Source organism: Polypterus senegalus, chromosome 5, assembly GCF_016835505.1.
Source record: "Polypterus senegalus isolate Bchr_013 chromosome 5, ASM1683550v1, whole genome shotgun sequence".
In the NCBI taxonomy this organism is placed as follows: domain Eukaryota; kingdom Metazoa; phylum Chordata; class Cladistia; order Polypteriformes; family Polypteridae; genus Polypterus; species Polypterus senegalus.
In genome coordinates this window covers 137,589,953-137,614,607 of record NC_053158.1, presented here as the reverse complement: position 1 = coordinate 137,614,607, position 24,655 = coordinate 137,589,953, and the positions used below count along the sequence as shown (strand labels likewise).

General features: G+C 34.4%; 1 long non-coding RNA gene across 1 annotated transcript; it reads left to right on the top strand.

Annotated features, from left to right (window-relative positions):
• Nucleotides 1-4: 4 nt before the first annotated feature.
• LOC120529522 lies at nucleotides 5-24,655 on the top strand. Its single transcript, XR_005633769.1, has 3 exons — nucleotides 5-133; nucleotides 20,237-20,342; nucleotides 24,477-24,655. It is a non-coding gene; the product is annotated as an uncharacterized LOC120529522 (long non-coding RNA).

Genomic DNA, 24,655 nt, shown 5'->3' with positions numbered 1-24,655 from the left:
CCCGCCGCCTTCCAGCGAGCAGAGCACCGCCTCGGAGACACAGGGATCACTCCGCCAAAGCACATAACGCTGTAGCCCACAGGAATGCGGCTTCGGCACACCTAGAGAGAGTTGGTACCAAGCGATACGGAAGGTAGGACAGTGTAAGACAAATAACTTTACTTAGTATAGTATGCAAAGACATTATACAGACACGTCTCAAACGTAGTTATTCGGTTCAGCGCTTTTTGTAGATCAACTTAAAGTCGAACACGAAAATCAAAATGTATGTTATTTTTCGAACAATTTCATGAACATGAAATAGTATGTTTACACTGTACATCGTTGCACTCAAAATGTGTTATACCATTTGTTTCTGTATAATGAGGTAACGTAAATTAAATTTCAAACATTTAAAAACGGTGTAGCCTTGATGTTTACCCATATACTTAACAGTGAGCATTAACTTTCCCTGGAATTGGACAAGACAGTACCAAGCACCTTCAAGTGTTTTATTCTTTCATGGGGACCTTCAGAGCCCAAAGTTTCATTCTAAACGAAAAACCGTAAACGTATCATTAACGTCTAAGCTTTCACTTACAGCAATAAGTGCAGAACGTTAAATTCTCATAATGTAAAATCTTGTCAATAATATAGATAGATAGATAGATAGATAGATAGATAGATAGATAGATTGTCCACCAAAGCCTTGGTAAAACAACAGTTCTTTGCTTATACAAATAAAATAGTTTCCATAACAATGATATAATCCTCAAAACAAAATGCATTTTACACAATTTATACATCTATCCATTTTTTATCACTCACCTTGGGTGCAAGGTAGGAATCATCACTGGATAAGACACCAGGCAATTTCAAAACACATGACTTTGGGATGTAAGAGGAAACCTGAGTATGTGGGGAAACTCACACACACACATACACAATAGATAGAGCAACTTGCTATATTTGCAAAACAATAGAGCTAATCATTTCCTTTTGCTGAAACTGGACAAATTTGTACAGAACAACTTCTTATCCTTTCCCTTTTTAAACTTTTAAAGTCCAACATTTTATTTTAATTGAAAAAACAAAAATACAGTTTTTAATTGAATCATCTTTAAGCTCTCCATCTCAAGCAATAAGTGGAGAAAGTTAAGTTCTTATTCAGTCTATAAAGTAGAATCTTGTCAAAAGTCTACTCCATTAAGCTGATATTTTTAATTTAACAAACCTTTATGTAAGGTATAGATAGATAGATAGATAGATAGATAGATAGATAGATAGATAGATAGATAGATAGACTGTTTTTAAGCTTGACCTTTTCCAAGAGTAATATACAAAAGAAAATAACTCATCTTCATATAGCACCTTTCATAGCATATTCAAAAAGCTCTGGTAAAACAATGATATAATTTTTACAAATAAAACGCAATTTCCATATAATCCTCTTTAATAAAACCCCTGTGTGCGTCCAGGTGTCCGTGTGTGTGTCTTCTGGTGAAGTGTGCATGCGCGGGGCCGCACATGTTCTCTCTCCCTGTGCAGAGAGAGAGAGACACACACACACACAAGCATGCGAGAGACACACACACACCCAGGCGTGTGTGCATTGTTGCAGTTACTTTTCTTGGTTGTTTATTAAATTACAGATTTTTCAAATGTTCATTTTTTTCCATGTGCTTAAAACTCATTAAAAAAAGTGTTTTTAGCGAGCGGTTCATTGCGCTATAGCGCAAGCTCCTGCAGTGTTAGTTTTCTCTGTTGTTCAAAGTTTTCTCAGTGTTATTCAATGTTTTTACATTTAGTTTACTATTACGCTGTGCATTCTATGGTGTAATTAACTATATTTGTGCTTAAAAACTTAAAAAATATATATTTACATACAGTTCGTACGGTCTGGAACGGATTAATTGTATTTACATACAATCCTATGGGGGAAATTACTTCGGTTGGTCGTGAACCAAGGTTCCACTGTATTACTGTCAGAGAAAATTACAGGCATTATATGGAAATACAAACCAGTATTACTGCGAGAGAAAAGTAAAGGCACGCAATACAGTGACGCATATTACAACCACATACAAGGTCCCTTGCCATTTAATATAGACTGTTCCTACTAATGTTTGTGCACTACTGTTCTAGCGCCCGTTATTGCAGCGGGCTTAATGTCTAGTATATTACATAACATCCTTGTGTGTGACTATTACAAAATTTGTACATCCATTTGTATTTTATCTCTCACCTTGGATGTAAGGCAAAAATCATCCCTGGTTAAGACACCAGGCTGATTCAAGTATAAGTATCCATATATTAAATTAGCCAAGTGTGAGTGAATGTGAGAGTAACCAATTAATTATACACATTTAAAAATAACAACAAAGGGAAAACATACAAATTGTTTGCAATCGAAGTATGTTACTATTTAAGTATGGCAATAGAAATGACCACTGTTGCAATGTCTATTCCTATGTCAGTTTTAAATGCTAAGAAAATATTGTCACAATTGACCACCAAGCCATAAACTTAAATAAAACTCAGGTTCAACTAGAAAAACAGGAAATGTTTAAAAAATGAAAATTCTAACCAAAAAATTGTAATTTTTTTTTTAAAAAGCACACAACATTCAATAAACACACACTACATAGCACATACTAAGTAATTCTAAGATCAGTTAAAAAACACCAATACAAATACGTTTTCTTGGATATGCTACACATACTGTGTTCTACGAATCATAATGAAAATACTCAAACCTTCCTTTCTATGAAAAAACACAAGTGCCAAATCCAAATTACAGTTATAAATTCAAAAACACCTGGCAATATTTATGGTGCAAATATTATAATGATGGAAAAATCATTTTGCACCCTGCCTCTAAGCTGAATCATGTTACAGGGTTTATTTCAGTTTTGCTGCCAATATTGTCCCTTGCAGGGCAAGGAAGCATGACCTGGTATGTCTTATCCAACCATGGCAGTACTTTTCGTCTACATCATGGCAAGCCATCATCTCTACAAGATTTACTCACTCTAATAAAAATGTCTGCCATATACCTTCCTCTGCCATGCTGAGAAAATTTCTTCTGTGGATTTCTGAGAAAAGGATATGAAGAAAGGCACAGATGGTAACTTGTTGCTTGTGAAGAAACAAGTTTCAGAAAACAGCAGTGTAATGGAAAATGACTTTATTCAACATTACAGCATAAATGAGCTGCTCCAGTCTACCTTGGTGCTTAAGTAGTTTTTTTTCTGGAGATTGTCGAGAAAAGAGAAAAGGTAGAGTTATAAGGGCCAAAAGTGGCATTATAGTGGAGGACTCCATGCTGTCACATTACATAGTGGCTCACTCTCCAATGATGTTTCATCCTCTTTTTTCCACTTTTTTAGGCTCAATCCTGCCTTATTAATACATCTCTTGGCATGGCATTTGAGTAAAGCTGAAATATTCTTTAAAAACATAAAACTGCTATTGTTGGAGTTTCTGAATTAGAGCGTAACAAATCAGGCTATGGTGTTTATCATGATGTGATGAGAGTTGTACAGGAATGTAATAGTACACCGAATTCTGTATTCATGCTTATAGTATCCTAACTTTTCCTATTAGTATCTTAGCACTTTTACTTAATCAATGTTTCTTTGAAAAGGACAAAATATGTTTATGTTAACCATTTTCAATTTCTTTAATCACATTGCCAGCTGAGAAACTTAATTAGTCTGTTCTTTGCAATTTTTAAATGTCATTAGTGATTTGTTATTGTATCCTAAAAAGTCATAATGGCATTGTTTGCAGAACAACATTAAATAGATAAAAGTTACTGGTTTTCAATGGTCATATATCTGCTTTGCTAAAATATGTAAATTGGAAAAAAAAAACATTAACAGACGATGGTGATTTTACAATGATACTCCTTTCAAGCACTCTACTGTATAGTAAATATTAGTGTTATAAAAAAGCAAAACTGCCAGTCTTAATTTTAATTCTTAAAGTATGTTATACGTGCATTATTTGTAATAGATTGGTACTGATTTCCTACTTTAATGAACTGGACTCCAGTATGATTAACATACTGAAGTTACTATAAATAATATTGATATGGTGTGCAGTACATTAGAGTAACGGCTGCTGGAAAGGTTTTGTCTGGTTTCCCACAGTATTGTAGATTGGAAAATGAATGTGATAAATTCAAACATGTACAGACAATTACATGTTTTCTTTTCTGAATGTTCAAATAATTTAGGCCATATTGCAAATGTGGATACGTTATGCAGGGTCCCTCATAGTTAAATCATGAAAGAACATTGTCTATTAAAGCAGAAAGAATCTAATTTGAGATCATTCCTTTTTCTTTCTTTCTTTCTTTCTTTCTTTCTTTCTTTCTTTCTTTCTTTCTTTCTTTCTTTCTTTCTTTCTTTCTTTCGTTGTGTTGTTGTTGTTCTTCTTCTTCTTCTTCATCATCCTTTATATCCTCTCTCCCCTGTCATTCTTACACCACCTCAACCTCTACTTCTTTCGACATTCCTTGCATCTAGTGCTTTGAGACCCAACTAAAGTTGCCAATGACCCATTAAAATTGTGCTATGTCTGTGTGTGACATGATCATGCATTTTAGTGAGTTCTCAAGCTGTGTGGCTGATTGGTCATTAGAGCCCATTTTAATGAAAACCAGTGCTCTATTCACAAAATAATATGATTTCTGATAAAACAATTGTCTATTAAGAGAAAAATATGTGTATAGTAAATTGTAATATAGTGATATAAAATTTAATGTGTTTTTAAAGCAAAGAATTTGTGTTTTATAATGTAGTTTACTTTTAACATATATTATTTTGGTTTCTTAAGCTGCCTTTTTGAAACCAGGTTCACTGTATAAATGCCTGTTAAAACTTGTAAAATAATGATGCCTTTTGATAAACATAGGCTGATCAAGGCTAAACATGTACTGTATGTTTTGTTCATCCATCTATTTTGTGAACCTGCTTTTTATATTACATGGGCAAATAGGTTTATGAGCTTATTGGCATCCAGACTATATCTCTGGCAGTACTCTTCACAAGGTGAGGGTCAATTTTGAATGTGACACACTCATGCATACCTATACTCACTCTTACAATGCAGGTCCAATCAGAGTTCTCAATTAAATCAATACATGTTTGAGGAGGGACATCAGACTTCACACATATAATGGGCATTGACAAAATAGCTGAATATGCTGTGTTTGAATATAAAAAAATTCTTAAAAATAAGAGATTTATAAATGATCATAATTTTAAAAGGACTGCACTTTTATTGAATGAATTTACATTTTTTTTCTTATTATACAATTATGAAAATAATTAAAATGCTGTAGATATAGTCCACAATTTGTACATATTATATAAAATGTAAATTTGCTTTAAATTATCATATATGCTTTTTAATCATCATAGCAACACCATTGTTCAGTTATTCAAAGATATCCTTTTGGCAATACTTTATAATTAGTCTATCATGTATACAGAAAAATTCTGATAAAACTGTTGACACCTGCAAAGCATTGTTAGAATTGTGTGGATGAAGGGCAATGTCACAAAGGCAACACTATGGGGAAATGTGATAGTCTGATTACTTGGCATGTAGCCAAAGGGAAAAATTGGACAGACTGTTGCAGTGCCATCATACGTTTTTTTGGAAGAATACTGTAGGGCAATATCTGAGTGATGGAAAGCTCTGAAGTGACTCTCAATGATTTTTCTTGTGCATGCAAGGCCCATAGTGTATCTGTCTCTTCTGCCAAGGATGAGTAAAGCATCAACAAGTAGAGATAGAGAATAACAACAACAACATTTATTTATATAGTACATTTTCATACAAATTATGTAGCTCAAAGTGCTTTACAAGATGAAGAAAGAAAAAAGAAAAATATAAAAATGACATCAGGCAGTACTTAGTAACAGAATAAAGTACGGTCCGATGGCCAGGAGGACAGAAAAAAAACAAAAAAAAAATCCAGAGGGCTGGAAAAAAAAAACACAAAAGCTGCAGGGGTTCCGAGGCCACAAGACCGCCAAGCCCCCACTGGGCATTCTACCTAACATAAATGATCTAAATCAGTCCTCATGGTTTTGAGACTTTACGTGGAAGAATTAGATGATGACGGTCATGTGGACATCTGGCCTTTGATCCTTGAATGTAAGGACTTGATCAGGTAGTGGTGGCACAGATCACCACCACAGAAAACTTGAAAAAGAACAGCAGAGAAAGTAGGGGTTAGTACGGATCGCTGAGCATTGATAAAAATGATAATTAAATGCATAAACAGAATATCTGGGTTACACTAACCTCTTATATCATTGAAAGATGCGGAGAAATTAATTCACGCTTTTGTTTTCAGTAGACTAGATTACTGTAACGCACTCCTCTCAGGACTACCCAAAAAAGACATAAATCATTTGCAACGAGTGCAGAATGCAGCTGCTAGAATCCTAACTGGGAAAAGAAAATCCGAACACATTTCTCCAGTTTTGATGTCACTACACTGGTTGCCTGTGTCATTCAGGATTGACTTTAAAATACTGCTTATGGTTTATAAAGCCTTAAATAATCTCGCTCCATCTTATATATCGGAATGCCTGACGCGTTATATTCCAAATCGTAACCTTAGATCTTCAAATGAGTGTCTCCTTATAATTCCAAAAGCTAAACTTAAAAGAAGTGGTGAGGCGGCCTTCTGCCGTTATGCACCCAAAATCTGGAATAGCCTACCAATAGGAATTCGCCAGGCAAATACAGTAGAGCACTTTAAAACTGGCCTTTTTATAACTTCACTTTAACTTAATACTGATACTCTGTATGTTCAATTCTTCATAATAACTATTCACAGTGGCTCCAAAATCCATACTGACCCCTACTCTCTCTTCTGTTTCTTTTTCCGGTTTCTTTGTGGTGGCGGCCTGCGCCACCACCACCTACTCAAAGCATCATGATGCACCAACATTGATGGACTGAAAGCCAGATGTCTACGTGACCATCATCATCAGGTCCTTCCATGAAAACCCTAAATACAAAGAGGACTGTTTGACTTATGTTAGGTAGATTGCCCAGAGGGGACTGGGCGGTCTCTTGGTCTGGAACCCCTACAGATTTTATTTTTTTCTCCAGCCTTTGGAGTTTTTGTTTTTCTGTCCACCCTGGCCATCGGACCTTACTCTTATTCTATGTTAATTAATGTTGACTTATGTTTATCTTTTATTGTGTCTTCTATTTCTCTATTCATTTTGTAAAGCACTTTGAGCTACATTTTTTTGTATGAATATGTGCTATATAAATAAATGTTGATTGATTGATTGACTAACTTGAAGCTATAAGAAAGTCCTATTAAAATAATGGGTTTTTTGCAGTTTTTAAAAATGCTCCACTATATTGGTCAGGTGAATTTCTGCTGGTAAGCAGATGATACCTGCTAACTTCCATCCACAATAGTCCATGAAAACTACCTTCTTCTTTCATGCGCTTAACATTACATTTTGCCCATATTACTGCATTTTGTATGGCTTCTGAAAACTTGGCCACATCATTCCTTGTATCAAATTTTCTGTTTCAGTTGATTTGCACATTTCGGGAAGGATATGCTTTTTTACCAATGAGTGTTTTGGACTTGTCAATGGAGGTTATAATTTGAATATATATGCCATCAATTAGACCTTCTTTGTTTGTGAGCCATGTTATACAGTATACTGTGGAGCAATGACTGACTGTGAACTTCAAACACTGGTAACTGAGCAACTTAGGGAAGTACTTAGTCCTTACACATTTCCTTAAACTCTTCCAAGGCATCTTTCAGCATAACCAAGAATCTTTCATTATTTCAATTGCATTATAAAAAATGATGATAGCCTTTACATACAGTATTTATTGCCATTTACAACTGTATATTAGAAATCATCATATTCCATCTTAAATAGATTTTGTAAAATGATATTACAAAACAAAACAATATAAAAAGTTACCAAAAAAATGATCGATACATTCATACTAATTTGCATACGTTCATGTTTTGTATCAACTGCCCTTACCTATCCCAGGCAACTGTACGATCAGAAAACCCAATATGTTCATTTTAGGGTAATATTAAAGAAATCTTGTGAGACTGAGGGAAAAAAAACTCCATATATAGAAAATATGCCCTTCTTCCCCTGAGTAATGTAAGGTTGTGTTGTGATTTTTATCATTGAGAAAGATGAAAGCAAAGATTTTTTTTTCCTGTAAGATCTCAGTATAAGGTGTGGAAGAGATAAACTGGAAATGTGGTTATTTGGTTTGATTGATTATTTAAATTCTCAAAGAGGTCCCTGTTGAGGACAACATTTTTTCTTTAATATATGTCCAGTTTAATTGATGACTTTGTTTACAATTTTGGTCTCGCCCCATATGTACTTTGGATAAATGTGAGTGATTTTGTTTGAATTACATCATGTTTCATACAGATTGACAAGGAGTCCATCTTGTTCATGGCCGAGTTCAATTCATTAATTGTAATTTTAAAATGCCATTCCTAATGTTTAGATCATGTAGGGGTTCATTTTGTGAAATGTGTAGAGTCAGGAGATGCTGTCTGTAAGAGCCAATCTTAGAAAGTTAAAGTTTTGAGTTAAACTCATATTAATGTTTGCTTAATTTGAATAGAATATAAATTTCTTTCATAGTTATAACTCATAGTATAGTCTTTTCCCCCTATAAGTTAGCAAGAGATAGAACCTTCTTACTGTAACTGAGAAACAGTGTGATAATAAAAATGGGATAAGCATACAGTTTTCTGACCATTTTGAAATGGTTCAGAAATGTTAAGTAAATAGTAACGATTTGAGAAGTAACAAGATTAAGCTTAGAACTGAACTTTTCTTAGTATTATTTTTTTTCTTTTTTGCTATTTTAATTTTCCTTTTTGTGTGAACTGTTTTACTTCACAACTTAACTAAACTTTCAAAAACGAAGATATTTTGTCTGTGGAATCATTTCTGCGTGTCAGGCTTTTGTTGAATCCCATTTTTTTGAGTTGAAGCTGCTGAACTTTGGTAATTTTGGGAAAACGCTGCTACACTGTCCATGTCATTATTGTAACTAGATAATACTGCAATTTACGTTATAGAAACTGAGGTAATATTCAGAAATTTGGGTAGGAAAGTCTCTAACTTGCATATAGTAAAAGAAAAATGTTATTGAAGAATTGTTTTTAAGGCAAATGTTTTCTCAAAATACTATACAAGTTAATAGATGTTGTAATGAGTGGTTGCTGTACAAGGAAGCAACTGAAAGTAACATCCTGACTCAAAGTATCTTGTGCATTATTACTATATTTAAAGTAAGTGACGGACCACCAAACAATTGATTAATTGGTGATAATTATAATGATAGAGGTATAGAGTAAACAATACAATACAATACAATTTATTTTTTGTATAGCCCAAAATCACACAAGAAGTGCCGCAATGGGCTTTAACAGGCCCTGCCTCTTGACAATCCCCCCCAGCATTGATTCTCTAAGAAGACAAGAAAAAACTCCCAAAAAAAACCCTTGTAGAGAAAAAATGGAAGAAACCTTGGGAAATGCAGTTCAAAGAGAGACCCCTTTCCAGGTAGGTTGGGTGTGCAGTTTGTGTCAAATAAAAGGGGGTCAATACAATACAGTACAACACACAGAACAGAACAAATCCTCAATGCAGTATAAACATACAAATTTTAGAAGTATGGACTACAATTTAACAGTAGATGATATCACATAATACGATTTGGATTTGTTTAGAGTCCTGGAGACCTAATTCATCAAGATGCCTCCCCCATTTGGTCATTCCACAGCTGAAATAGAGCTAATCCAATGAAAGGACCCCTCTTTCCCACAATTCCTGCAATCCTCCATCAGAGATGACTTTACCTTAGGCAGGCAAAACAACTTGGCAGGTGGGCTGTGGCACCAAGTGCCACATTTGAGTACAGAGAAGAGAAACAGAATAGGTGAGGGTTAGCATCAAATTATAACTAACATGTTACTTATGTTTTAGTGCTAATGACTAACAACAGAGATGCAGTCTATACAGTTAATAAGGAGCTCTAGTCAAGATATGCTAAACTGAAGTAGTGAGTCTTGTTTTAAAAGCTGAGACCGAAGGGGCACCTCTTATGGTAGCAGGCAGACCATTCCACAGTTTAGGGGCCCTGTAACTAAAAGCTCAACCTCCCACTGTTATTGTATTAATTCTTGGAATCATAAGCAGACCGGCATCTTGAGATCTTAATGTGTGGTCTGGTTTGTAAGTCATGATAAGTACAGACAAGTAAGCCAGACTTTGGCCATTTAATGCTTTATATGTTAAAAGGAGAATTTTGAAATCTGCCCTAAACCAGGAGCCAGTGTAAGGATTTAAGAACTGGAGTTATGTGTTCGTGTTTTCTTGTTCTTGTAATAATTCTTGCAGCAGCATTTTGGATTAATCGGAGGCTGTATAAAGAACAGTTTGAACATCCAATGAACATCGCATTGCAGTAGTCAATCCTACTAGAAATAAAGGCATGAATTAATTTCTCAGAATTCTGTTTATTTAGAAAAATCCTTAATTTCCCAACATTTTTAAATTTGAAGAAACATGATTTGGACAACTTTGTAATATGCGCTTTAAATGACATGCTAGAGTCAAAGATAACTCCTAGATTGCGGGCTGATTCAGTAAAATTAATGGTGAATCCAACTGAGTTAAATGATGACAGAATATTGTTGTGATCAGCGTCATTCCCTCCAACAATTAACATCTCTATTTTATCTGTGTTTAAAGACAAGTAGTTCTCATCCTTCCACTCGTTTGATTCACTAACACAACTAATTAGACAATATCGGAGAAACTTCATTTGATCTGAAAGGTATAACTGGGGGTCATCTGCATATGAGTGAAAATTAACATTATGTTTCCTAATGATAGATCATAGTGGAAGCATGTAAAGTGAAAACAGTAAAGGTCCCTGTACTGAGCCCTGAGGGACACCATATCTCACTTCTGTGTATAATGATGGAGTACTGTCAACACATTTCTTTATATATTGGAATATTGGTAACTGCTTTTTCTAGTATTTTAGAGAGAAAGGGTACATTTGAAATAGGTCTATAATTATTTAGTATGTGTGGTTCTAGGTCTGACTTTTTAAGTAATGGTTTAATGACTGACACTTTTAGTGCATCAGGTACTGTGCCATGCAGTAATGAACTACTGATAATGTTTAGAATAGGCGCTGCAAGAACATCAATTGAACTTTTTACTAGTTTTGTTGGCACTGGATCTAGGGAACAAGTAGTGGGCTTCATTTTAGAAATTAAAGTTAAGACTTCCTGCTCAGCTACAGAATTAAAATTACTAAAGTGCTGAATGCAATGTGAGACAGGGTCTGCTAAGCTAATATTTGTTTTGTACTGTGATGCTGAGATCTGGGATCTTATATTTTTAATTTTCTCATTGAAGAAGTTCATAAAGTCTGTACTGCTAATATGTGTTGGTATTTTGCACTGTAGATCTGAATTTCAATTTGTTAATTTAGCCACTGTTCTAAACAGTACCTGAGGATTTTTATCATTGCTATCTATTATTGTAGATTTAAAGTGAGCGTTTTTATATTTTTTAACACTCTCTGTCCATGCAATTTGAAAGACATGTAGCTTTGTTGTTCTCCAGTTTTCGACACTCTAATTTAAGAGCTTGAGTATTTTCATTAAACCAGGGAGAGTTTCTATGCGCTTTGATCACTTTTGTTTTAAGGGGAGCCACTATGTCCAGAGCATCTCTCAAGGTCACATTATAATGTGATGTTAGCTAATCTAAATTGTTTTCCAGGTTTACATTTGATGTTAACTGATCTAAATGATTTTCCACAATTACACTCAACTTACTCAAAGAATCTATAAATTTTGAAACAGAATTATAATCTATATGTCGCACTGCCTTTGTTTTAATCTGTGAGTGTTTTGGCAAGAGCAGGACTAAATCAAATGTAATTAAGTAGTGATTGGAATTAACTTCATTTAATGGAGTAACATTTAAATTTTGAATTTCAACTTTGTAAGTTATAATTAAATCTAATGTATGGTTATGATTATGAGTTGGACCTTTGACATTCTGACAAAATCCTACTGAATTTAACAAATAAGTAAAACATTTGCTAAAAGTGTCAGTTTACACATCAATGTGTACATTAAAATCCCTCTTCAGTACTACGTGATCATAATTTATAGTCAAATCAGATAAAAGGTTGCTAAATTCAGTCATGAACAATGAATATGGCCCTGGTGGTCTGTAGACTAGCACTATAATTGTGTTGGAATCTGTTTTAATATTTAAAATGAACACCTCAAAGGATGTAAAGTCGCCTAAATTTTTAGACGTGATTTGCATTTTGTTACAATGAATTATTCCAAGGCCTCCTCCTCGACCAGAATCTGTAGACTTATGAAGGAACGAGTATCCATCTGGTGACGCCTCAGTTAGGGGAACAGTGTCACATTTAGGTTTCAGTGAGAAGACATAGATCAGATTTTGCATTTAATATAATATCATTTACAAAAACAGCTTTACTGCCAAGCGATCGAATGTTCAATAAGCAGCATTTAAAACTGCATACAGAGGGAAGCTTGAGCCAGATGTCTTTTTCCATAGCTATCCAAATAGGAGCAGTTTCCAACTCCTTCCATGCTCTCAGTGTATGTACTGTATATCTATGCAACCGAGTAATACAGCTGAAAGTTGGTGCCATGTTGCTGTCCTTTATAGGTGTTCTCTTTATGTGTGTCATTTTTGCATTATAAATAAAAATCATAGTTGTATTTAGTTTTTTTTTGTTGATATATAGGAATTTTCTGCAAGATATAGCATGTTATTAATTTCATTTTTATTTTAATTATTTTAGAATAATTAAAGAAAACTGTTCCAATTGATGTTGATGTGGAAAGGTATTCATTGGGAACTATATGTTTTGCTCTAGTTATTCTTAAACCAGTAAATATTCTATAATTCATTCAGTAAAGGTAATACACATTGTAATGATTTATATAGATAGTAACAGATCAGTAATGTGTACCATATCATCAATGTATTGACTATTTTTGATCAAGTCTTTTCCATACAATCTTCTAAATATCTGGTTGACTGCAAAAATGAATACCCATGTTTTCTATAGAAATATCAGTTGATAATGGATAGTGCAGTTTGCTTCTTTGATCTAAGACAAAACTATTGGAATTTATATTATTCAAAAAATAATTAATAAGTTCTTAAAAAAAATCTGTCCAACATTTATTTTTTGTAAGTCTTATGCTATGTTATTAAACTTTGACAACTGGAAAGTTTATGTTTTTTCTGCTTTGCTAATAAATTATAAGATTAAAAAATCACTTCCAAAATTTGTTTTCCCTTTATTTGCACCAAGTGTAGTGATGACATACCCTTGGCTCTTCTCTCTCCTTCAGTGCTCTCACTGTCAAAAATTTGTAAATACATAAGGAAATCTACAAGCATTGTCCACATATGTATAAGCTGATATTCACAAATGCTAAATTTCATAATAAATTATATAATGCTTAATTTAAAATTAGGCACTTTTATTAAAAAAGAAGATTGATCTCAAATTTTCACAATAGTTGCTTATGAATATCAGAACTATCTTTTCTTTGTATAGTTTGAGAAAACCACAATCACACACATTAATTCTATTTTTAAAAATGAGCAATTACTAATTTCCTCACACCCAGGACAAAAACTGGAAACAGTAGTGTAAATGATATTCCAATTGTTGCTCAAGAAAAGCATGAAGGAAAAATACACTGGAATAATTATACAGGAAAAAACACACAGGACTAAGGATGAAAATCATCAGGGCAAGTTTAGTGTTTCTAAATTAGCTGAGAAGTGCCAGTGTGGGTATGTCCAGAAAGTGTTCCCTTGTTATAGGTAAACCCTGGTCACCATCCAGAATAGGATGAGTTAATTGCACTAATTACTTGTTTATTCCTCAGACTTTTGTAAGATGGGCATTTTTAGTATTGAAACCATGCTTTATGCATTCCAGTTACCTTTTCTTTTACATGTCCACAAAGCGCAGAACAAATATGCATCCATAAAGAAGAAAGATTTTACAATGAAACCTGCAGGCATTAAAAAAGAGATAGGCAATAACAATTTAACTTAAGGTTAATGGACAAAATCAAGTAAATTAAAAAAGTTATGTTAATGCAACACTAGCCAAACAATGAAAAAAATCTGCTTAATAACTTGTAACTTCTCTTACCATGCTGTTTCTTTAGCATGAAAAATGAGTGTCTCAGGAAACTGTAAAAATTAAATTATACCATCATGATCACTGTCATGCTTCTTTACTGTAATGACAAAGCTGCACGAGTGGGAATGAACCTGCACAACTAATCCATGTGCTTTATCTCCTGCAAGTTTTTGTTGCTGCATGATTTAATCTTGTTTAATGAAACACACCGAACAGCAAGCTAACTTTAATTTATTGAATTTAAAAGCAAACAAAGAGACAAGACAAAACTCAAAGTACAAAAATAGACAAAGCAACACTTTTTCTGCCACCGTCTGGGTCTTCCTTAACAGGCTGTTCCTGTCTACCTGATAGAATGGCTTTCCCACTTGCCTAGCTTCCAAATACCACCCTCTTATCTCCCATCTTTCTGACCATGGTATATAATCCTTGCACAAATGAACCTCTACCCCATCTCTGCTTTCAATGAGCCTCTAAATCAACTCTGCTTTCAACACTGGACTAATTTTCCATCCTTTACAATTTGGCTTTCAACCGTGATTCAAGTTTATTTCTGAGCCAATTTTCTGACTGCATAAATACTAGGTTTTAAAAAGATAAAGTGATTTATCATGGTGATCTAAACAAATGTTTATTTAATCCTGCCAGCTATGATTGTCCTTTTTTATTTGTGGTAATGTCACTGCCCATCCTTGGCAACACTCATTGTTATTATTTTAGTCCAAATATATACATACAGTATGGCATACACAGATTTGTTTTTCTGAATCAATTACCATGATATCTGAGAAACCAAAACTTATGCCTGCTGAAGTAAGCACACAGTGGGAAACAAACCCTAGATGGCATGCCAGTCAGTCCCAAAGCATTTTCATGCAATTGCCTATGCTCACTGTTACCTGGCCAATTTAGAAGCCATTAATCAACTTTGCATGCAGTTCTTCAAGATAGAGGATAAAAGTGTAAAATCTACAGGGAGAGCACATGCAGAAATAGGTGTCATATTTTACTTCACTAATCTATGGCACAAAATACAGTACATACACATATACATGCATATTTTATATATGCTTATATGCAGTAGCAGTCACCTTGTTAGTTTTCTTACCTCTCTTAAAGTGCATTCTAATGTTGTGTGAAAGTCTTAGACTTTTTAAAATAAAAACCTCTTTTTCCGCTGGTCATCTTAATTATAGCAGTGAAATCATAATAGTTAAAAACATTCTGGAAAATAGAAAATAGTACCATCTACACGTAGGAACTAGGAATAGTCTTAACTTTATTTGGGCTTCCCTAGCTACTCAATAAGATCTCTTTCTGTGTCTAGACCAGATGTACTAACAGTTACAGTATGAATAATTTTTTCTCATTATTTTAAAAATATTTTTACAAATTGGAGGAAACAAATGACTTTAATGTATTTAGTGATTTTCTACCATACCCACCATCCTAATGCATTTGACAAGTCTAGAACTACAACATAATTTTTTACAAATACATCTTGAACAAATCCATCAGTTTGAACAAAGCCCAGTTAAGTAACTAGTTCAGGATAATGCTATAAAAACATCAATGGTGAGGAATGAACCTTCAAGATTACATATTACAGAGTAATGCCAGTAGCCCGCCTATCAGCTATTACACTCACTTTTTAATGGGCTACCATGCGATTGAAAAATAAATCAAAATACTTATTTATACCAAGGTACTTTAACACTGTCTGTCATGCAACCTAATCCGAAATTTTGTACTGTTGGAGTACACAGCAGCTTTGTTAAGACTTTTGTAATTATGTTTATAGCAACACATGATATAAAGACTGTTTAATCATGCTTTTAGTTATTTTAATCTTAAAAATATAAAAAATATATATGAGAAGCAAACAGTTTATTATGATTAGCAATTAGCATGGCTTCAACATTTTAAACAGTCAACAATTTTAACAGATGTGTTACAGTAATGAATATTTAATCTTCAAATGTTTAAGTCTCAAAATGTTTTTGATTGTTTTTTCACATAATGTTATATCTTAATGTTTCTCCACAAAATATAACTGAACAAGTACTTTTTCAAAATAAAATGTTACCAAAATGTAATTAGCAATACTTGCTTCATCTTTGAATGATTTGTGTCAATTTGATTCACATTTCAAATCATGACTTTAAATTTTAAAACACATCCATGTTTTTATGTAACACTCTAAGTGATGTACTGTACAATAAGTACTTAAAAAAACAAAACAAATTAACTGCTCCCACATTTTGAGAAGGATTAATGTTTTATACCAATATGAGGCTTGTAAAATATGATTCCCATTTAAAATCATACTTTTTAATATTAAATTTGTTTCTTTGACAGTTACTGTCTTCACTGTGTGAAGTAGACATGTTTCCATATTTCCTCCATTGTGAATCTCAGAATAAACTAGTATTCTGTCTTGGCTCAACAAAAATGTACCATTAGGTCAATTTGCAACTCTAAATTTATAGGTTGTTTCATGTTTATTTTCCTTATTTCATGCTTTTGATTATGTGTTATTAACTATAATTCATGACAAAAATAACAATGAAAATGAAAAATGATGAAAATTTGCTATAGTCTGAGTATTGTAGCTCTGATGTGAATCGAGCAAAAAATATTTTTGCTCTCTTATAAACTATATATAACACACTGAAATCACTTTGCAAATCTAAGTTGCACTTTGCGAGTTTGCAAAAAGATGGAACAGTGGATATTGATACAGTGTGGTGATATCTTAAACAAGATTTTAATGCTGTAACTTCAAACTAACCTTTATCTTTACACCAGCTTTATAATCAGTATTTTAGGAAGAGTTCTATGTTGTCCTTACTCAGTATGGCGTCTCTACTCCCTTATACTCTGAAGGACATTTAATGGTTTTAAAAGACCTATTTAATATATGTATAAAATAATTGATATAATAAAACAATCTTTTCTTAACTTGGAATGTTCTGTATCATTTTCATTCTATGCATTTTCCTCTAAATTTTACACCAAGTAGGGATATGATAAAGGAAGTCATTATCCCACCTATTACAAGATGACAGTGGTTAATTTTAAAATAGTTACAAAAGAAACATTAATAAACTATTTATTTAATTTATAAAATATATTTTTCTAACTTTAAAAACCTTTCCAAAATGAATTAAAATGGTTATCAGTGTTCTTTTTATACTATGCACTACTGCTTTGAACTTCTGGACACAAAGAAACAACATTTTCACAGTTGAGAGAGCAGCTTATGTGAAGAGCATTAAGTAATGTATCCTAATTGAGCATTCTGACAAGAATTAGAGTACTATATTAACAAAAATCAAAAATCACCCAACTTTAAAATTAACTTATACATATATAAGGATTGTTTTTTTTCCACATTGAAATTCCAGTTGCTCTAAATGAGTCATATCCAAAAATGAATCGTCCCTCAGGCCAAAAACAACAATTTTAATTAAAGCACATTTGAAAATACATCCTTTTGAGACAATTTTATCTAAAACCCAGCCAAGTTCCAGCATGGAAGCTGTAAACAGAAAAAAGGGAAAGATTTAGTAACAGTCAATCAAATATTTGCTAAAATTAATTGACAAGCAGGATAAGAAAACAATATGTACTGCAGCAGCTGTAATGAAATAATGTGTGATGTCCTAAAGTAATGACTAAATGATTTAAATACCTGTGACCAATGGGGCTTCTTTCTTAATATTAGAAAGCAGGTCATTCCTCAGCTTAGGTGTTCTATAGCTAAAGGCTGTGTTTCCTTAAAACTTCATTTATTTCTGGAATTTTAAGCTGACCTTCATCTTGTGGTCGCAAGGTACACTGAGTATAGGCATTAGTAGGTTACAGAGGCCCAAAAACAATTTAATTACTTTTGCACATAAGAAGAATAGTTTTAAATTCTTATTTCACTTAATTGGAAACCAATGAAGTGTTTTAAGATCTAACAATGTATCACTGCAATCCTCAGTTCTAGTTATGGTATTTTCCTGACTTGTTTTAAAGTGATATATTTGAATATCCTAGCTATTACAACCTCTACAAATGGTTAATTTTGTTCACAAATTAATTATCTCATTTAAAAATATGACAACTTAAAGAAAAAAAATAAATTTTTCTAATATGCTACTTACCTCATGTGTTTTGTAGTGATGATTGAGAAAGCTTTTAATGTGATGTTTTAATGGTGAACAGAGATAAAAAGGTTTATGATGTAATAGAAGCCAATGGTGATCAAAGCTTTAGAAAAGTGAACAATATGAGAAATATCCATGGTAAAATAAAGAAATGTCTACATTACTCGTGTCACATAATTTCACATGTCAGTTATCAAGTTGTATCCTCCCAACATACAAAACACATGCATTTTTGATAAAAACAAGCACAATTTATGAGGATTAACTTTTTGAATGAACTTTCAAAAACTCACTCCCATGTAAATTGCATTTCCTGTTTATGAAGTGCACTGAGTTTTCTAGGAGTATCTATTACTACATTATACTAGTCAAAAAGTCATGTTTTTTACATGTTGTGTGCAAAAGCTTGAATGTTTTTCACATCATTTGCCATTTTACAGGATTGGTCACTGTTAGCTTGTATTATATCATGATTTTTTTTATTTTCATTTTCCATGAAAACTTGAGATCAAAAGATTTTTCTGGTCTTCAAGACAATCACCCCCCTCACATGGGCTAAGTAAGATATTTTAACAAATATTCTTTGCAATACTTCAAAGCAGGAGAAAACAAATTTTAAAAATCACAAAAAGTATTACAGCAGAAAGTAAAATGCTAATATATAAACTGTCATGTTATTTTCTAACCCACTTAATCAAGACTGTGGGTGTTAAATCCTATCATAGCTAGCTTACTGTACAAGGCAGGAATAAACCCCGTACAGGGCGTCAGTCCATTGCATGGCGAACACACACATAAACCCACATGATAAACATACACTAGAGCCAACTCATGTAAGCTGTATGTCTTTGGACAATGGGAGGAAACTGGAGCACCCAGAGAAAACCCACATGGTCATGGAGAGAACATACGCACTCCACCCATGGAGGACCAAGGACTCCTTACTGTAAAGCAGCAACACTACCACTTTACCACCATGCCACACTATATATACTGTATATATACAGTACATATATATGTGTAGGTAGTATTCCACAAAGGGAGAAAATTAACCACATATAAAATATTTTTTTATTCCTAAGCTTTCGACAACCTACCAGGTATCATCATCAAGGAAAAAAAATATGTGGGACAAACATTTACAACACACATAAGAACATTGCAAAGCTGTCAGAAGGAAGGACCTAAGAATTGCTGATATATGTACATACAAGTTCAACTGTACACACATTTAACTGGAACATGGTGCAAGTAAAATTCAGGGCTAATATTAAAAGTGCCAGAGAGCACTTGAGATGGCTCTCAAATGAAAACACCACTGGTCAGAACTGGAGGCCAAGTGCAGTTGATTCCCCAAATTAATAGGTTGCAGTGCTTCTCACAAGTACTCCAAGTTTGGACACCCACAGGACTATATGGGAAATGTAATCCAGAAGCACATCCCTGTAGGAATCCTTGGGTGGCAATAGAGGGTACTACTGGGAGGAGGACCTCCCTGGTTTCCATATGACACAGAAGTGCTTCCAACAGGCCACAATGTGCCAACAGAAGTACTCCCTGGTCCAGCATGATGGAGCCCTCTGCCATACATGGAGTCAGACTCGGGAAGCAGCAGGCGAAACTCACTTTAGAAGAGAAGGAGAGAGAGCATTTAAGTCTGTATATTGTATCACACATGTGTGCTTGGGAGGCAGCCAAAGGGTCCAAATGGGAACGAAGGTGCGAGAGATAGGGGATTGGAAACAAGCACTTAAGCCTTTTTCCCTTTTTCGACAGAACAGAAGAATAACTTCTCTTTCCCACTTCTGTCCTAGCTAGATGACATCACTTCCAGCTTCACTCCTATGACGTTACTTCTGGCTCACAATGATGACATCACTTCCAGCTCCACTTTGATGACATCACTTCCAGCTCCCAATGGTGATGTTACTTTTGCTTCCTCTGCTTGATTACATCATTTCCACTTCCTCCAATTATGAATGTTCTGCTGTTTCTGTATAAAAATCCATCATAACTCTGTTGCATGGTTGAATGTATCATTACAGAATTACATTTTTTTTCAGTCAACTCTTTGACGCATCGTTCCAGACAATATACAGGGAGGCTTCCACAAATTTTTATATTTGTTTTGTCTTTTTTTCCTTGACAATTGGCCGTAGTAATTGTTGTTTTTTAGCTGTATGGAGTAAAAATCCTTTATTTGAACCCGGAGTTGCACTGGGTCTTATGTGTCAACCAAAGGTTTGAATGATTGCTTTTAGGGTGTCCTTGAACACAGAATGAACTCCAGGCAAATCAGAAAAAGTATGTTTTATTAATAAAAATGAATGTAAGAAACACTAACACACTGAGCCTAACTAAACAGCAATTCTGTAATTTTACTTAATATCAGGTCCTAAAACAAAATTATGCTCTGTGATATACAAAGCTTTGAAACTCAAAATGAGCTTTTATGTAAATTATTTAAGGCTTTAAAAAGAATATATTTGTAAAATATGAAGTATATATACACCAACAGTTGTCTTGTCTTGGATGAAACAAATTGTCTTGCAGTATTGTCTTTACAAAATGCCTGAACTCAAAAGTGGTATAGCACTTTTATTTAATCAAAAACGTGTGCAAGATCAAAATGGAAAATACCAAGTAATAGAATAAAGGCTAAATATTTGACCATCACAAAAATCCATGCCTGTAGCACAAAACAGAAAACAGTCCCTCATCACCAGTTCTGTTGGTGATTTGATTGGAGTTATCAGACCATAACTAGTTTGTAAGGCCTTTTATTTTTTTCCAATGGTTTAGCAAATGCCTCTCTTACAGAAAATGTGACTGGTAAATCAGTCTTAGATTAAGCTAAGCAAGGATAACCTATGAGGATGATAAGTTACTGAAAAGTATTGAAATTATGCTTGATTGCTTTTTTATGTTTTTGTTATTTTTAAATATATTTTTTCATATATTATTGCTTGTTTGTAGTTTTGTTCTGAACGTATTTTATTTGCTTAATATAATATGATCTGTTACATTTTTTTCAATTTTGCATTAAGATAAGTTTCAATGTCTTTGTAACAGCCATGTGCTAGTTATTTAAGTTATATAAATGTTTGCCTAAATATTAGTGCATAGTCTATGGGAGGTTTCTACAACCCCCATAAGTTGAATTGAATTGGTATAATTTAACTATTTCTAGCCTCTCTGACTATACATTATACTCAGTTAGTGACCTACCTTGCCATGTGTAAGGCGTTTAGGGCACATGGTTTTAAACTGTGCCTTACGTGCCAAGTAACATGAAACACAACGTGCTTTATTGAATGTATAGGACCATACATTTAAAGCATACAGAATAAGAAGCAAAGTTTGGTTAAGTATAGAAACAACTAAAGTTTCACATGAAAAGCTAAGTTTAGAGAAGATACATTTTTTCTCATTTTTTTTTGCCTTTTATTCTACATGTGTAACAACCTTTTTTCTTTATTCTTGTGAAGCTTCGGTATTTTTTTGGAATCCTGATTTTTTTTTCGGTTTTGTTATACTTGTTTATATGGACTCTCTGGGTTCAAAATCCTGCTTTCTCTTTAAAGTACTGTTTTTGTTTAGTGATTTTGATTTGTCTGCTTTTTGATTTTACCCTTTGTTTATACCTTGCCCTTTTAATTAATATTTTTTAATCTATATAATAATTAAATAAATATTTTTTCTGGACCACTGCAAGACAAAATCTGCCATTTGGATTGGGGTTAGGATACCTATGGTTTGGCCAAAACTAGGGCCCAGACATAAATAAAGTGCATGTCTGGTCTTTTTTATGAGTTTTGACATGGAATTCATGCCCGCCCCCTCATTTGTGCTTTGTTCAGACAGGAAAGTACAACACTGATCTAATATCTTTCATACAGATCAACTTAGAGGAAGAGTAGGGAGTCAATACTAAAGTCAAGCATAACACTTAATCAAAGGCATGGTAGAAAAAAGCTAAGGGAAGACGACCATACCTGTATTACCAAAAAAAAAAGACAATGCGTACACCACTCATCTGAATCTCTTCATGTCCAGCACCTGAGTCATGATGACCTTTTTAAAACCTAACATTTTGGTGATAATTAAATTTGCACGAGATTACTTATAGTAACTAGCAGGTCTGAATACAACAAATCTTTTCAGTTTTTTTTGCCTCTAGTTTTTACCTGATTAACAACATTCAACCTTTGGTTCCCAGTCCATTTGAATGACTCACATACTCTTTTAATACGATAATAATTTCCAGTTTCATTTAGCAAATGTACCTCCAGCAGATATTTCTGTCAGTGGGGTGTGCATTTTTACCCACTGCAAGGCAACTGCATTATAGTATCAAGTTATTTGTGTTTGTTCTTAATATTACATACATACTGTATTTGTTGATGTACAGTCAGAGCTGGTGCCACCATTAAGGCAAATTAGTCATTCATCTAGGGCACAGATCATAAAGTGGAGGAAAAACCCAGCCGCACAGGTTAGCTACAGAACAGTCGGTTGCCAGTAAGCTTGCCTAAGGGGGCAAAATAACAGCACTGGCACTATATATAGTACAAATATCATCCTTTATCAACCAATTAAAAAAGGGCCTTTAGCATCCCATACAACAGTTGAGGAAAAGGGCTATGTCATTGAAAAAGAAAACGCCTTAATGTATTCTTACTGACTACCTCTCTTGTTATTCTGCCAAACGGCCAAGATCAGACTTTATTTTGAATGATGCCCACCATTGACTTAGCAGCCTTTCTGACTTATATAACGTCTTTCCTACTAAAAGGGAATCCACTAGGTATTTGCACAGAGGCGCCCAGGTCTTACTGTTCACCATGCTTCTCCAAAGAGGATCACGTTTGCAGCACCTGGCTGACTTACAGAAGTCTTTAGTGTCTTTTCAGAATAATCATGCAAAAGTGATCCTCAAATTCATCTTTACGAACATGGTCTATTCTGCATTACTGGGTTCAATTCACCATATCTTTCACATGTGGAAATCTCTAACCAATCAACAAAGACCAACTCTTGTACCACAGCATTCATTCACTGTTTTCAGCCATCTCAGTGTGTCTTTATCTAGGAAACATCTTGGTGATTTTTTTATTAATAATGGGAAGAGATAAAACCTAAATCCAGCAACAGGGGATACACAAGCCAGTGTGTTTCTTCGTGCTGGTCCCAAACCCAGATAAATGGGGAGGGTTACGTCAGGAAAGGCATCCGGTGTAAAATTTTGCCAAAGCAATATGCAGAGAACAATACAAATTTCCATACCGGATCGGTCGAGCCCCGGGTTAACAATGACCGCCACCAGTACTGTTAGCCAACAGTGCTGGCAGAAATTGGGCTGCTGTTGGCCAAAGAAGGAAAAGAAGAGGGGGGAGACATGTCTGGATGCAAGAGGAGAGGAGGAAGGTAAGGAATTGAGTGGAATTGAGGGTAGGAACTTTGAATGTTGGCAAAATGACTGGAAAGGGGAGACAGTTAGCAGATATGATGGAGAGAAGGAAGGTTGACACATTGTGCATGCAAGAGACAAAATGGAAGAGGAGTAAGGTCAGGTGGATCAGAGGTTGATTCAAATTGTTCTATCATGGTATGGATGGGAGGAGAAATTGGGTAGGGATTATTCTGAAGGAACAGTATGTCAAGAGTGTTTTGGAGGTGAAAAGAGTGTCAAACTCAATATGCAGACAACAATACCGGATCAGTCGAGGCCCGGGTTAACAATGTCCACCACCAGTACTGTTTGCCAACAGGGTGTTGGTAGAAACTGGGCTACTGTTGGCCGAAGAAGGAGAAGAAGAGGGGAGAAATGTGTTGTGAACCCCAAGAGGAAGTGGCAGCTCCTTCAAAACCCCCTCTTAAACATTGATTCAATGAGAGACAAATATAGTTTTTTATCTCCTATTTGCTGGATCAGCTGCAGGGTTGCTGCTGCCGCCGTGCCGCGTGGTCTGCATCTCGTGTGGGGCTTCAAACATTTAAAAGTCTGCATCACAGCTGTCCTTTTGTCTTACTGCCTTGTCTCTCTTCTCCCAGGCACCCTCTTTTCCTGTTGGGGCTCCCACTCCCAAGGTTCTCCCCTTTGAAGAGGAAGATTTTCTGTTCATTTGATTGAGAGATGGAGTTGTGCCCTCCGGGTAGTCACAGAGCCTGGACCACTCCTGGAAGAGACTTATGTTTGTTTAAAGTGTTTGAATAAAGTTTTTGTCTCTGGA